The sequence below is a fragment of the Struthio camelus genome, chromosome 12, assembly GCF_040807025.1.
Source record: "Struthio camelus isolate bStrCam1 chromosome 12, bStrCam1.hap1, whole genome shotgun sequence".
NCBI lineage: Eukaryota > Metazoa > Chordata > Aves > Struthioniformes > Struthionidae > Struthio > Struthio camelus.
This window is the reverse complement of record NC_090953.1, coordinates 18,691,947-18,706,226: the sequence shown is the minus strand read 5'-3', so window position 1 is coordinate 18,706,226 and position 14,280 is coordinate 18,691,947. Positions and strand designations below refer to the sequence as shown.

General features: G+C 35.9%; 1 protein-coding gene across 9 annotated transcripts in view; it reads right to left on the bottom strand.

Moving 5' to 3' along the window:
* ENTREP2 (endosomal transmembrane epsin interactor 2) overlaps nucleotides 1-14,280 on the bottom strand; it is a 186,242-nt gene that overhangs the window by 122,619 nt on the left and 49,343 nt on the right. The window contains exon 1 of one of the 9 annotated variants that reach the window (XM_068958943.1): nucleotides 13,387-13,439. The exons of the other annotated variants lie outside the window; for them this stretch is intronic. The gene's annotated coding sequence lies outside the window, so the exon portion shown is untranslated. Of the gene's footprint in view, nucleotides 1-13,386; nucleotides 13,440-14,280 lie in introns of those variants that run through there. 9 annotated transcript variants of the gene reach the window in all.

Here is a 14,280-nt window from a genome sequence, read left to right as displayed (position 1 = left end):
CTAAACGTATCCATAAAATGCACTATTACATTATAAGACTCAAAATGTAATCCATGAGTATTAATAAAGCAGACAGCCATTAGCATAAGAGTATTTAAACAGAAAGGAAACAAAGCAGTTCACAACCAGTCCTCCATGCTTTTAAATTTATTAGATCTTTCATGGATAAACTTGAAATAAACAGATGACTGAAGACCCAGTTGAATACATGCCATTTCACAGGTGAAGAGCTTTAACTCAGAATAAGATTTAATGAGATAATGTAAAACACTATGAGAAGCTTTTATGACAGTTTCAGTTTTGGACAAGTCTCTGATATTAAAATGTGGTGCCCCATAGAACTTGAGCAATTTCCTTCCTCTGTAATGACCTGCCTGAATCAAATGAACACTACTGCTTTGCAGTAACACCACCATCAACACTGTAAAACATGAATGTTATACATTCAATAATCACTGAGTTTTCATAATGTTCATAAAACAACTTTTTTTTTTTAAATAAATAACTGAAGAAATTTGCTGTCCCTACACAACAACCAATATCTCTACAGTAGCACAAATTGACTCTGGATAGTTTATCGATCTTTTGAAAACAGGAAGGTTTTACAGAGGTAGGAATCCAAAGCTCAATTAAAAAGCAGTGAACCAAAAAAATCAATGAAATTAGAAGCAGCTTGTCCAATATGATAGACCTGTATACACGTATTATACAATCCTGTGTTAATACTTTCTCATCTCAACAACTATTTTCTTGTTCTTTAGGTGCACTGCATACAAAAGAATACAAAGGTAATTTATGAGACAAAAAAAGCCCCTCCAAAACAAAAGCATATCTCATTTCCTTCTAAAAATAATGGTATATTTTATTGGGTGTAATTTCATTATAGTTAAAGCTCTTAAGTGGACAACTGAGAAGGTTAAAAAAAAAAATCCATTAGTAAAAGATGCCATGATTTTTCCATTACAAAAGCAAAGATACTACCCAACTGTTAGCATTTTACTTCCAGAAGAATTTTCATTTTATGTTTCAGTTACCAAAGAGAATTATGACATCCATCATGTTGCTGTGACAAAGAAAAATATTGAGATAAATCTCTTCAGACATTTTCCTAATCTGTTTTCACACCAGTCTTGACTTGTATCATTGACTCAGTACACAGCATTATTCTAGAAATGTTGTTTTCCAATAGCGTTAGGAAATCACTAATCAGATTTTTGCTGCTGGGCTCTTCCAATAATTATAAGAATGAAAATTGAGATTGCCTTAGATAACTGAAATGAGATGATGACTCTTTCAATTACTGACACAATTTCTCAAAGGATGAAATCTGAGTTGCATTGTAAAGTGAGCTAAACATCAAGAACAACAGTGTTTTTTGCCTCAGACTTCCAAACACACATGCAAGGGCTTCTGCATACCTTTAGCACGCAGTTCTCTAGTTTTGTAGATCATTTGGCACTATATTCCAAACTGCATTGCCCCAAAGGCACACAGAGAAAGGTTCATCAAAAAGTAATAAACTCTGTATTCTAATGAGTATGATTAGTGATTCACTTCTGGGCCAGCCTACTGGGTACAAGAAAGAAGAAAAATAAGTTAAGGATGCAAACTGAGACAGGAGATGGAAAGGGCCAGAGTAAACGTTACGGGGTCACAGTAGATACAGGCTATCTCCAGGCTTAGCGTACTGACCTTCGGAACACTCTTGATGAAGATTGTCTACGCTACAGAATCTACTACCGTTTCTAACACAGTCTTCCCAGGCGTCCATAACCACGTCAGACCATTAGTCACCATGTCCAAAACCGTACTAAAGAGAGAAAGGATGGATGAGCATAGGCACGGGTTTATTATCAGGATGGATAGATGTCTCCTGGAGGCCTTGACATCCCAAGGGAGGTAAAGATGGATTACTTGTCTCTGACAATATATATCTACCTGGTACATTTCACAGCTATTTTTCTCAAGGGATCCTACTTTTCTATAAAGTATAATGAAGGTAAATATTACTGTGAGTTAGCAGAACGACTGTATCTAAAACCTAGCGTTGCTCCTGTTTGGATTTAAAATGTCTGTTCTTAGAATCTTAGAGATTATTAGTACAATGAAAATATACTAATAAGTTAACAAAATTACATATTAACGGTAAGAAGCCTTTTTAAATATCATAAACTCAACTCACATACGCTTCAAGGTTAAATCGTTAAATAAAATATCATCTATACTGTAAGAAATGCTTTGAATGGCAGGTAGTAAGGACGCTAATAAGACTAATTTCAAATACTTTGCTGCAAAATTGTCAAATTTATGTGACAGTTACAACTTTCTTCCTGACAGAATAACAGAGAATCAACTGCAACACAATAGGATTTAAAGGCACAAATGCAAATACTTTCCCTGAAGCCAGGTAAAAAAATCTTTATTTTTGGAGCATTAACACACTCGTTATGTTTTATACCTCTAAATGCAGGCTAATTAGCTAAATAGCAAGCCTAAAACACCAATCATCTTTGTCCTTCAGAAGAACTTTGTGCCATTTCAAAAAATTGGTACAATAATTTCATTTTTGCTGCTCTTTGGAGCTATAGGGCAGTAACTACTCAAGACATAGAATAACGCACTCCCTTTTAGTCATTGTGGCTTATGTTATAAGTGGTTACATTTTTAAGAAGCAATTCAATGCTCACAGAAGATGTCAAACTGACGCTTTCAGAGACTGATGCTCATTATTTACTAACAATGCACAGGCAGTAGCTCTTCAGCTCTCACATTGATATCCCATTAGCGTGCCTCAACTACCATCTAAAGAGAGTAACTAAAAACCTACACCCATTTATTTATTGGCTTCACAGCTGAGATGTTCTAATTCACGTCAATAGTTACATTGCCTTGAAAAAAAAAACCAAAAAAAAAAGTGCAAGGACACCTGTCTGCTTCAAATTGAATTTCATTCATTTTACAAAAGCTACAGTAATTTTCATGCAGTAACGGAATCTAGTAACTACAGGTGTGGATCTGACCCAACACTCAAATGTTCTATAAGCATACTAAAAAAACACGCTCCCATGACAGCAAAATGTTTGGTACGATTTTAAGGCTGCCACCAGAAAAACACAAGTCAGAAGGGCTTTGTTATTTATCTTTTGCTTTCTAGAGTACTTTTAGACAATATAGTAGAGATACTCTCTTCTCCCATTAATTGATTCAAAATCAAAACTTATATATTCTTTCAATTTGGTTCTACCTCAAGACATTCTGAATTTTGCAAGCTGCCTATTTTCCCCTCCATTTAGCAGTTGCTTTTTCCACTCTACAGAAGTGTCTTCTGAAACATATACACTACAACTGGCAGTTTTAATCTTTCTCAATTTTCAAAAAGTGAAAATAATTTATTTTTCTTTTCTACTTTTGTTTCTCCCTTTTCTGTATCTGTGTGCATACAATCAAATAAGAAAATATGTAAGAGAGACAAAATTATACTCAGTGTAAGCAGCTGTCATTCCCTCCTTTAAAAAAGTGTTATAATGAGCTATAGATTTTAAATATATAAGCATATTTACATGTTTATAATATATGTACAGACAAACATAAACAACAATTTTTATGCATAAGCTTTACAGGAGAAAGTTATTAATAAAAGCTTTCAATTAAGAAACAGAATTATACATGGGTTCCCAAGTACAACTGCTTACATAACTAGATTGTTTCTTCCAGATTTACTAATCAAGAAAGAAGAGAAGGAGCAAACAAAGTTTAGCATGACTAGGCAAGCTTTTAAGCAAGCAGTTTTTCTGTTCGTTCACCTGTCACAATGTCTTATTACTCTAATTCAGCCTTGCCCTGGAGCAGATCGTCCAGAAGGCCAAGCTGCGCGGTGAATTCCTGATGCAGGCTGTTGTCACAACAAGAATGAGCTAAGGACCACAAAAGCTTCTAAAGTCTGGTAGACTGGAGAGAGACTTGTACAGGTAACACAGTAACACTACGTTCAAGCTGTTTTCAGAAATTACTAAAAAAACCCTCAGCTCAAGATTATGTCTTCATTATATATGAAGCCTTTATCTCTTATTAAACACGACAGCAAAATAAATGTTAAATGCAGTTTTTTTTAGCTCAGACCCCTATTTGCAGTATATTTTATGAATTATTTAATAAATGGATACTCAGTTGTACAGTACAATGCAATTTATAAAAAAATGTTTAGAAGTGGTTCTCCAGTGGTTTTTTTTTTCCATGCAGAAGTAGGAAGAACTGACCAAATCTTCAATTGCAATGATTTTATTTGAAAGTGGACATACAGGTTTGGGGACATACAGGTTCTTTTTCTTTGCCAAAAGAAAAAACAGAATGAGTGTTAAATATTTTTCGTTTGATCATCTGGAAACCTTCTCTTTTGTCCTGCTTTTTGTTTAACTGAAACACAGTTTCAATTAAAATTGCATGGAATAAAAACATCATGTTATCATTTTGAAAAACTCCATACTAACAATAGCAAGATACAAAAACAGATGAAATATCGCAAGCTGCCACAGCAGGATATTCCTTCAGCATTATTCTACAGGCCACGGTTTGAATAGGAGTGGAAAGTACATTTTTCCATGCAAATATCCCTGCTTTTCCTGAATTTGTTTTATTCCTAACTCACAAGGAGCACATTATTGCATTGTTTTTAATTTTTTTTTTTTTTTAAATTAAACTGCCGAATTTACTGGCAAACCATGTCATTCTGGGTTTTTGCTTCATTTTTACAGATAGCATTTAAAAAATACCCACTCACTAGTCCTCACTGTGTTAAGTCAGAATGTTTCTTTTCTTCGACTACAATAAGTTTCATGTCAGCTCACCAATGCAAAACATGCTTATACTATGATGCAGAGACACGTGAGCTCCCTGTGACTAGAGAATGCTTCCCAACACCTACCCCCAGGTGCACGCCCCATTTCACCCAACTTTCTGCTGAGACAAAATAAGGGAACACCTCCTCCATCAGGTTCTCACCCGCCTGGATGCCACAGAACGGAAACCCCGGTGCATCAGCCAGCAAGAACTGTTATCACATTTTAATCAGGTCCTTACTCAGGATGCTCAGAGGCCAGAATGGCAGGACACACTGCAGCATCTCCTGACACTTACACATCGCCCGTCAGTAGCAAACTGTACAAATGAAATCATGCTGGCATACAGTCAACAGACCTGAACAAAGAATATAATGCTTTTAGAATTATTTAGAGGACCTAGTTCTATTATTTTAATAACCCTAATTATTAATGAAGACTTAAAATACATTATTTTAGTCATACTGGATAGAAGGCATAAATCCTCTTTTGCCTGACAACCCTTGTGACTGACTTTCATAAATATCTATTTCCAATTGGCTTGGAAGGCAAGAACAAAAAACTTGGGAAAGGAGAAAACAGCATCATTCCAACACCACAGTCAAACCATCCGTGAAGGTCTAAACGTTACTACAAGAAAATGAGTTTTCAATGGCATTCTATCTTTGTCATGAAAGCGACCAAGCTCACAGAAGAGAACACGCTTTATTGGAACGACCTGGTTTACGAAGAGGAGTCGTTTTCGCACCTAGTTCTTTGGTGGCACGCTGGCATGGACTTACAGCTTAGACTCCAGAACTACACTGTAAATGTACAGTTCTTTCCTGGTGAAATTTGACATGACTTGACTTGTAACTCTTGAAGAGAGTTACATATTTTAAGTTAGCTCTAGATTCAAATACTTTATTCTGAAAACTTGTTCCCAGGGTTACACAGAATCATTCCACATGAGAGGAAACTCAGACCTGCAGAAACTGCATTTACTGCATTATTAACAGGAAAAAAAGCCATACTTACACAAGCTATATCTGTATTGTCACAGATGGAAGCAGCAAGAAACCCAAACGTTAAGCATGCTTGCTTAAGAAGGATTACAGATGAACTAGCATTACGCATGACCTTTAGTGGTGGATCTACCAGTGTGACCAAAAACTGCAGTTTAAATGCATTTCACACAGTACAGTCATTCACATACTATGAGTATTATGCTGAGCAGGATTACATTCTCACTGTAATAAAAAACACTAACTCAGCTTACTTAAACTGTGAAAATAAATTCTTGTGCATCTTGTTTATGACTTCAAGTACAACCAATTCTTCTGGAGGAAGAAAATTCTTATTGAGTACATGACATACTCAAAATGAAATCAATACAGTTCTGTCGTGCCTCCCCTCCTTGCATATACAAAACTTTTCTCTTTCTATCTTAATGAAGCAAGATCTATATCACCGTACTACTACATGCTATTTTCAGAGAAATCAGGAACAGAACTGATTTAGGCTAGAGCTAGATAGAGATGCTTTCACTTATATTTTCATATATATATTATATATTATTGTATTTATATACATTCTTATAAATTTTTCACTTTAAAAAAAATTTTTTTAGATACGTGTTCAGTTCCCTGTTCCAGAAGAGTGAGTTGTTTAACTATCTAGAGAACTGAACAGCAGTTCAAATATCTTATCTCCTGAGATTACAGCAACTTTATACAACATCAAATGGATTACGCTCAAACGTGACCATCTTCCAAATTCATCACAAACTGTCAAATGCCCTCATTTTAACAAATTTTGCAGGCTTAGTGTTAAAGAAAACAAACTGAGTACACAGTACATCCAAGTTGGATCACATTATAGGGACTGTCAGAGCCTCCTTGGTTGCCTCTGATTGCCTGCAAAAAAAGCACAATGAAGTTTTGAAGCTACCATCCCAGTAAGATTCCCACACTCCTGATGTTTATATTACTGCAGCCTGACTGACCACAGACTCAAAGTGTAATACGCTGATTTTCACAAAAGAAGTTATGTCCCTACTTCAATTGTCTGGAAATATTTTATTTTTTAAGATAGGATAAACTCAGAATAAGAGAGGCAGACAAATGCTTAACCGCAAGTGATTTAGGACTATCACATTTTACACATGCACACGCAGAGTTTAAAAAAACAAAAAACAAAATCCACCAACCAACCAATTTATGAACATTAAGCTTCCTGGATTTTTCAACAAGCCTTGGAGGATCTCAGCTTGCACTTCAATGCAATTTCAGCACTTCTCAATAAGGTGTTTTTTTGAAAAATAGCTCTCAAAACCCAAACCAGAATGGAATGGGAGTCCAGTATTCGAGCAAATAAGGTGACATCTCTCTTTTCAAAACACCTGCTTTGTTAAAGGAGGGTTAAGTTTACAACAGAATAGCTGGTACCTTTGCATGTAACATCAGTTTCTAAGTGAATATCTTCCCTTGACTGAAGATTAATTATCCAGATTTACCATCCGAGAAGTGGAAGTTTTATTTTTAATGGCAGAATGCTGAGAGAGAGAGAGAGAGAGAGAGAGAGAGAGAGAGAGAGGGGGGGGGGGGAGAGAGAGAGAGAGAGAGAGAGAGAGAGAGGGGGGGGGAGAGAGAGAGAGAGAGAGAGGGGGGGAGAGAGAGAGAGAGAGAGAGAGAGACCTCTTAAATGGCACCGTCTCTGCCATGGCCACCTGCTTTTCTTTGTACACATTGACCAAGTTGATAGGAAGGACATTGGCAATGACTGTCTTGACATAAAGTCTTCAGATACCAAATGACAGAGAAAATTGGCCTTTCTAGCAATATCACACAGATGAAGAACCATTCTGAAGCTTGCTATTTAACTGATAAATGAAATTTATGCATTGAGCTAATGTGAAACACCTAACTGGCAGCTAATGGGAAGAAAATCACCCTTACTAGTCCAGTGTTGTCAAGGAAGAGCCTCCTAAGTTATTGCTACTGATTTGTAAGATCATGACCTGTGTGTGGCGCTTCAAGGAGTCTTATGTCAGGGTGTATATCAGATACTGATATCTTAACTAGGAAAAGAGTCTGTGTTTGCAACACAAATTATACCTATCTTGTATTACCAAAAATAGAACAAGGCAAAGAGCAAAGAAAATACAGAATTACAGCAATCTGCATTTCTGTTTCTTATTTTAATTGGGAATTTCTTTATATACACACAAAATCAAACTGAATAGTATTGAATTTGTAGAAAAGAGACATTCACAAATTTGGTAACTGTTCTTGTGATATGGTCTAGTCTTTATTTACACAATTGTATGTACAATTTTTTTCATAGTGTACTTGCCTTGCACAATAGACATGCTCTGAAAATGAAACAGATCTGTGCTACAAAGGCTATGATATGATATGTGTGCCTTGTTTATTATGATATGTCTGCCTTGTTGATCATGAGGGTTGGCATCTCATTAACACAGGAAGAAGAAGAAAGCCCCGAATGCAGCGGCATAATGTCTATTTTCTACCCAGAAGCCTGTACTTTGTTATGTAACTGATCTAATTTATAATTTAAAACAGCTGGTCACCACTGTGGGTCCCTCAGTTACAGAATATACAGAAATTTTAGTTTCAAGTTGCCTTTTCTTTTTTTAGGAATATTGCTCCTACATGGCACGATAGAACAGAGGCTCCGGGAAGTAAGTGTGAAAACAACACATAGGACCACATATGAAATAACCCAACAGGAACTGGATGGGAAAGTAACAAGCCCAGAGCTGTTGAAATACTGGACTAGAAAGTAATTTTAATAGCTTCCAACCTTTAGGCTTTTGTTAATGAAAGAGAAGCTTAAAAGAAGCTGGTCGTTGTGGCTACTGAGTTGCCAAAACTCCTAGTAAAAATTTGGTGGGCTTTGTTGAGACGTCATCAAAATGAAAGCCATCTGGAAAAGTGTTTCAATTTCTGTGGTGAGTCCTTGAACACCTCTAATCATAATGAATAAAGAAGTGAGGATAAATTAGCATTACAGGGAAACCTTAATTCTGATGTCTCCCAAGCGTTGAGCAGCTGACTCTGCAATCTTCATAACACATCCTTCAATATTTTTATTTGTATGCAATATACACTCTACATACATAAAAATACACAATAGTAAACAAATTTTGTAGTGATTTTCTTCACTTCATTATTTGCTTCTTAACTTTAACTCAGTTACTGAGGAAGTGCTGCATCTAAACGTTCAGGTCCTAATCCTGCCTATTCACAGAAGGTTCACGACAGGATTTGGCGTTAGATCGGATAACATCAGTTCACCTCACTTCGTTATTCCTTTATAATAATGTACGTTTTATAAACCATAAACCTTAGGTTCTGATTTGAAAACAAGCAAAGCACTGTCTCCTCTATCTTTGGTTTATTAGAAAGGAAAGAAAGCCAAACACCTAAGGAAAAAAAGAAGACTTTCCTGCAATATATACCTATCAAGTATATAACCAATTCAAGCTTCCTAGTATTTCGTTATCAAGTAAGAAGGGAAAAGCACAGAGCTATATTCAAGTGTCTTTGCATTTTACGTTTTAAAAAGGATTTATGGGTACTATTCATTATGGGTTATTGTAAAAATCACAATTCTTCAAACTGAAGAACTGATTTTACAGCAATCATTTAATCAGTCTTCTAAAACCAAACAAGTAGTGCTAGCATTATTTCTACATGGCTATAGGTGAGTGAAAACCAACTTCAGAGAGGTGATACAAGTGTGGATTTTCCTGGGATTTACCATTTTTCTTGAAAAATTTACCTTACCTGAAGTGGCATTCACTTTGCTGGCATATCACATGGTTGCAAACACAAAGCTGCACAATCCTGCCACAGAATGGGGCTTCAGCTGCCATTGAATGCAAAAGAACAGGAAAAGATAATGCAGGAAGTCTTACTCTCAGCACATAACGTAATATCTTCACCTCCCATAGTGTCAAAAGAGAGCGATAGGTTCCTCCAAAAGAACAGCTGCATTAGGCCCCTATTCAGAATTGATCTCTGGAAGCATTTATCCATTGACTGCATAGGGAGCCTAAGGAAATTAGCCACTTATCCAGGCAGTGTAAACACCTTCTCTCCATCTCCCATTGCCACAGAATGGAAATCACATATAACATAGGTATTGCTAGTCCACGAGCTAGCAGAAAACACTCATTTTATTGTGACACCGCCACCACACTTCTGGAGAAAATTACACCAAGGTCCTCATTTGTCTACTAGACCTAAGAGATATTTTACAGCAGGTGCTACAGCTGGGAAACAAAACGTCTGAAAATATCAAATAAATACTATATTTTGTTAAGCTTTTCATTAAAGTATTTCCTAAGAAGAATTAACTACAGGTATACTAAAATTCTAGGAAGAGCAGCAGATCAGAAATTAACCAAACACTTAGCAGTTTTTGAATTAGTGATCTAAACAATTATACTTGAAGTGTTTTTGATGCACCAGGTGTTTTTCTTTTTTTATTTAAAAACTGCAAAATCTAAAAGTGAAGATAACTATTAAACTGGGAAGTCCAGCATTGACAGCAAAGGCCATGCTGTATTCTCATGGGACTTCTGTGGGAGCTGTGGCAGCTAGAATACATACTTAAATTCTCCATTTTTCAATCAGATTAATTAAGGTAGACAATAAATGAATTTCACTGGATTATTCCCACTGGTCAAGAGCACCCATGCATGACAAAATAATTTAGCTTCCAGTAAGATAAAAGAGTCTCTTTTCACTAAACAGGACTCGGCATCTATAACACTGAAGTACTTTTAAGAAATCTGTTAATATTACATAGATTTTTGCTCTCAATACTTTACCTAGTTGCTAGCAATTAGTCAGTATCTTTCTAAAATAGGGGGATAATTCTTTAAATCTACAGAACGACTGGAATTTATGAATGTCTGTAACAGACTTACTACACTACTTCATCCAATCAATATACCTGAATAGTATGCTGTCGTTGTGAAACAGCATCACAGAACAGCAGAAAGATAGCTACCAATCCTTAGTTTTCTATTTTTGTTACTCCACAGTCCTATGCATTGCTGCAAAATACACACAGCAAATTCCTCATTAGGAACATAGGAAACGTGTTAGTTTTCAGCCATCACTATGCTTTTAAAAACAGGTGAAAGACATTATCAACAGTAACTTAACCTTTGCTTCTACCAACTAATACATTTTGCAATTTGATGCACGTGCTTTAATATGAAAATGCATTAAAATGTGCAGAATATTAATAACTCATGCAAAATAGTTGTCAAGTGTTTTTCTTAAATTTTCTGAGACTCTTTTTATGACAAAGTACTTTGAATACTTGCTATTTTTATTTTGCCAGGTATACCCCTAGTATGGTACAAAAGAAAGATTATTTACTTGGGTAACAGATAAGCACAACAATTCACTTAGGTTATAATTTCATTTCACTTCATAACTCAATTAAATGTCTTTAATAATTAATTAGAGAATAACAGATACTCAAAGGAGTTTGCAAGAAACCCGAAATGGATGAACCCCTTTGGTTTTTCTGTATCCCTTTTCCTGCCTATGAGTCATAACCTACAGCTGCTAAAAAAGACTCTCTCTCTGACCTGGAGAGCCTCTGCACGCTGCTGACACTTTTGAATTCATAGCATCTTCCCACGGCATCATAAAAACCGCTAGACTTTAAAGCACTAACCTGAACACAAAAGAACTTCAACAAGACTTAAGAAGATTAAACCTTTATTATATTTTTCTGCTATTATCAAGAAAGAGAACTTATCTGTTTTCCACTTGAAAATAGATGCCTGAAAGAAAAACTTGCTTCAGATTGTCTAATAGATAGCTTCAGCTATAAAAGGGAGGCTTAAAGATAAGATTGCAGCTGAAATGTTATCTTTATGCAGAGGATGGTAAAATGAGGGACAACGCTATTGCAAATGCTTATTTATCCACAGTTATTTTGTGGCAGGGAAAACAGTTGAGAAATTGCTGTAAAAGCATTTTAACAACACATTCAAATTCACTGAAAATTATATCCGCATAATAGTTTGCCAGCATAATACAGCAAACCTGAATGTTTTCACTATAGTTCAAACGGGATAGTTTTTCAGGGACTAGTTTTATTAGGGGACATCAGCATTTCTTAGGTTTTTTTCTCTTCCCCACTCTAGTAGCATTTCTGTAACAAGAACCTTTCTCTATCCTTGATGCAACAGAAATGGAAATGTTTCTTTTCTGAGCCTTCCACAAATAACTGCACAGGTTTTTTTTTTTTCCCCACCGTTACTTAAACTCCATACTGGGCATAAGTCACTTGTTACTCAAGTAGTAACAGGGTTACAGTACTAAGGCAGGACATAGATCTGTTTGAAGTACCTGTCCTGCCACTCTCTCCCTGCTTCCCTTGGTAAAGTCAGCCTCTCTACACTTCAGTTCCTCTCTTAAAAAGTAGGCACAATAGTTCCTAATCTGGTAGCTGTATTTAAAAAATGCAAGCAGGTAGACCAAAAAGAAACCTGAGAAATAACCACAGGAGAAATAGTTTATTTACTATTACTGTATAAAACTACCCTAACTGGCAGAGCAGGAATATCAAAAGCTTTCTACAGGACAGAAAAGAGTTGGATCAAATTTAGCTATTTAAAAGAATTCAACTTCAAAGTGTCAGCTGGAACACTCAAACTTTGCAGTCAGACCAGTAAAACTGTAGTGCTAGCTGTGACAAACACTCTATTCACAGCTCATAAACCCATTAGCAGAAAGGACTAGTGAGAACCTAGATGCTGTGGAAAGAGGAATACAGGACAACCAGAACTGAAGCATCAATTGCAACAGCACACGGGGAAAACAAACCAACCAACCCACCCACCCACCCACAATCAGATTTGCATGGCGCACAGTTTAGCCTTTCTGCTTACAAAAAGAAGTCAGTCTTCTTTGCAGAGAATAGCTACCAGCAAAATTATCATCAACAGTTAGGAACTTCTCTAATGATTTAATTTTTTTTTCTTTCTACAGAGGGAAAGAAAATGCTTTTTAAGAGTAAGAACTGCTTTTGTCCTCTTGGGAAACTTCTGTCCACTTTTCCAAAGACCAAAACCAAGAAGTGTATTCTGTCCATCTGACATATTTTAGGGACAGTTCCTAGTGTAAACTACTTATTTGCTATTTAACCCTATCCAACTAATTCTGTAGGTATGACAGCAGTCACCTCCCTCTTTCCCACTATGCAAGATATAAGCTGGATATTTAAATCTAAAGAGCAAAACGGTATTTCAGATCTAAGAATATACTGTTCCACCTACACATAAAAATGATTATTTTGGAAATCATGATAAATATGCCTGTGTAAGGGAAAAGACAGACTGAAAAGCAAGAGGAAAAGCAAAGGGAAATTAACCTAAGAAATTGCCCTCCTCTGTTGAATGTCACCATTTTTATTTGCATCCCAGTTGTATTAACATAATATCCCAAAATATTCTGAAGAAGTTGCACAGTATCAGTAAGTATCATTAACTCACAGCCCATAAAAATTGAAATCTTACCTTGCACCATTTTTGAAAAAGAATAGTGAGTCTTTCAGTCTGGCTTTCAGCTCAGCAGGTCTGTTCTTTACTAGACCATATCTCAGACAAAAACCAGAAATAAAACAAACACAACCCTAAAACGGCCCTGCCTACGCCAGAGAGATTCTCAGCATGCGCACATCCCACCCTTCTGTTAGTGGTGAACACCTCTAGGACCTGTAAGACAACTGAAGCTATACTAAGGGTTAAACAAAAACAAACAATAAAAGGCTTGAAGCTAGTACAAAATAAATGTAACAAGCATAATACATTTCATGGACTGATTCTTATCCACTTAGCCATATTTTTTACATAACTTGAAGCGTATATCTTCTTTAAAAAGACACCCAAATAGAATATGCTGATATAAACTAACAGGAAAATGACAGTGATGTACGTTAGTGTGGTCAACGGTCAGGACAAAAAACACATAGGAAGTAAAAAAAAAAAATTCAAATACCATCATTATTATATAAATGGGTAAATGGTTTCTACAAGCCAAATTTAAGTGTACAATTGTGCTGAAAATAACAAGGAAAAATACAGCAATACCCAGCCTAAACTCCCATCATCGCTAGGCAGGCTAACATTTTCAAATTCTGATGGTTGACTCCATTCTATTCCTTCCTCCACCAACTTTCAGAAGCTAAAAACATCAGCTTTTCCAAGAAAACAAAGCATTTCCATTGAAACAGAATACTTGCTTCCTCATGAAAATTTCCATTTAGTCAGTTTTTGTGTAAAAATTAGTTCTACCTGTAGTTCCACATCTGAATATGACAGCAGTAACTATTGATTTATTAGTGAAAAATAAGAACTTGTTTTAAAAGAAAAACAGTAATAAACAGAAATAAACATAAAAATGGACAGAAA